Here is a 413-nt window from a genome sequence, read left to right as displayed (position 1 = left end):
AAAAAAAAAAAAAAAAAAAAAAAAAAAAAATTAATTTCCCTATAGTAAGACAACCTTTCCAGAACAAATTGATTACCCCATAGTAAGACAAGCTTTCCTTGGCTTTCAGTTACCACTTGTTAAGATCCTTGGTGACATTGTCCTCCATAGAGATAACTATTTGGGTTGAAATCTCTAACCATGTCATGTGAATGCCAAGGAGGGACTGTTCTGGCCCCGTCTTCAGAGACAAATGCTCTACACTCTGACACATTATTTTTTGTCTTCTCTTCCTCTTCGGCTCCAGCCCTGTCCTTGTTGTCACTGACTCCTTCCTGCTTGGGCCAAGGACAGGCTGAGCTCTCCCCAGTATCATCTGGACACAAGAGTCATGAGAGGGCCACAGCAATGGGTGTTCATGGAATACCATCTTG

The sequence above is a fragment of the Rhinopithecus bieti genome, unplaced genomic scaffold, assembly GCF_001698545.2.
Source record: "Rhinopithecus bieti isolate Rb0 unplaced genomic scaffold, ASM169854v2 scaffold_32012, whole genome shotgun sequence".
NCBI lineage: Eukaryota > Metazoa > Chordata > Mammalia > Primates > Cercopithecidae > Rhinopithecus > Rhinopithecus bieti.
The sequence above is the reverse complement of the archived record's forward strand: the minus strand, read 5'-3'. Positions refer to the sequence as shown.